Genomic DNA, 2,204 nt, shown 5'->3' with positions numbered 1-2,204 from the left:
GATCAGTGTTTCTTGGTCACCATGGAGACGATGGAGCTAACAGTCAGAACGTCAGAACGTGCAGGTGTAAACAAACCAGCGCCTGTTTCTATATGTGGATAGATGAGTTGAGTGTAGAAAGATAAGAGCATAAATAACTATAATTTACAGATATGAGTCAAAACGCAGTAACAGCTGAATGTTGTTGTGAGTCTGAGTGAAACAGATAAAGTGTGTGTCTGTTATTGAACCTACAGCCAGAGCTGTGTGTTCATCACCATGTTGTTCTTGACATGTTGGTGTTTTCATACTGAAATGTGTTTGACAATTTAACAGTGGTGAAATGTACAATTACTAAGGACTTTAATAAACTATAATTAAGAGATACTTGTACTTTGCTTGTGTATTTCCATTTGATGCTACTTTATACCCACTTAATTCTCCACTACATTTATGAGGCCATATTGTGCTTTCCTGACTCCACTACAGTTCTGCAACATTTTTATTAAGAACACTACTTAAGAATACATCACAGATGTTACTAATAAAATGTGTTGTATTTTATTGCTTAGATTTAATCTAGGTCACTCTCAGTGGACAGCAACTATCAGTTACAGCCTTACACCACATTATACTTCACAAATGAGATACAAATGTATTTGTAATACCAGAATGAATACAAAGTTCTTGTCCATAAAGGCATGATCTACTTTGGTCCGTCATGTTTCCTGTAATATGATGTCAAATCTGTGTTCATGTGAACTCTCCCAGCCGGAAACTAATGTTTCTGATTATTCCATCACTGTGTGGATGCAGGGATGTTGTCTGATAGTGTTTAGAGAGAGTTTCTTTGTGTTCAGGAAAACACTCTGTGTGGAGAGCATCACATTTGGCGTTTATAAGCTACTGTCTCTTTTTTTCAGTGATCATGTGATCTCCTGATTTAAGGTGGACTCACTTTTAGTCTGTAAACACGTCCCTCCATCTCCCTCTACTTCTGGCTCCTCCAGGAAGAGGAGCAGGGAAGACGGAGAGGAGGAGGAGGAGGAGGAGGAGGCTGCCGCTCGGAGGCCGAGGTGGTCGGAAGACAGCGACTCTGACTGACTCCACAACGTTGTCTCTCTTCCGCTCTTCCACACCACAGGTTTCTCTCCAAAACATCTGGCAGGATGCTGCAGCGACCCTTTCTTCCACGACAACTGGCCTCTGCATCTGGCGGGACCAGTGATTCCAGGGACAGCCCTCGTGTCTGGCAGGGCTGAAGACCCCACAGGTAGCACCTTGCACCCGGGGGCTCTCTGTACCCTCTCCACATTTTGGCACGGCGACTGGATCGACGTTTCTTTCACCCTGAGGGCCGGACTTTGTGTCTGGCGGGGTTTTACCCCGGGTACCCTTTGCGTCTGGCGGGGCTGTTGACCCCCCCCTGCATGTAGCCTTTGCGTCTGGCAGGCTGGAGAGGACAGAGGTAGCCCTGCTCGTGTCTTCTGATGGACTCAGTCTCCATCGTCACAGCACTAGAGACTCCTGCTGATTGGTCTGGGGTCTGCACAGTCCTGGCCCCCTCCCAGTGATGCTCATCAGATGGCGGATGAAAAGGAGCAGTTGGGAGGAGCACACGGCTGTCTGCAGTCCTCCTCAAGGTAGACATCACCGTGAGCAGTGACTGGACCGCTGGCAGCACCCACCTGTGACTCAGAGCAACCCAACCCTAAATATGTATAGCTGTAAGCCTTAATATATTTTAAATGGGTGACTTATTAAACAAACTGACATATCTTATCAGGGTAATATGATCCCAAGTGGTCACTTTGGGTTCAGAAATAAAGACAAAGTAAAGTCCAGGTCCAGCTGGAGGGTGGAGGAGGTGGTTGAGTGTGGAGCAGCAGGTGTGGAGGAGTCTCAGTGTGTCTGCAGAGACTGTGTAGAAGGACAGAGCAGCAGCAGAGCAGTCCACATACTGTGATGATACTCTGTCACACCCAGAGGAACACACGGGGATGATGATGGACTTTGTGTCTGACAGTGGAGCTGATCTCAGAGCAGTTTAGACTACAGCACCGAGAGTCATCTCCACTGGGTGTGATTCTGTTGTGGCAAAAAAAGTTCCCCGAACCCTCTTGTCTGCCACTTAATGTCAATCTCCAATAGGTTATAAAAACTCTTAAAAATATAGTCAAAGTCTTGAAAAAACTCGGACAAGCAAACACTAGAGACTGGCAGAA

This window comes from Semicossyphus pulcher, unplaced genomic scaffold, assembly GCF_022749685.1.
Source record: "Semicossyphus pulcher isolate SPU_LCO1_2020_fin unplaced genomic scaffold, fSemPul1.0.p SCAF_14, whole genome shotgun sequence".
NCBI lineage: Eukaryota > Metazoa > Chordata > Actinopteri > Labriformes > Labridae > Semicossyphus > Semicossyphus pulcher.
Note: the sequence above shows the minus strand (reverse complement) of the source record.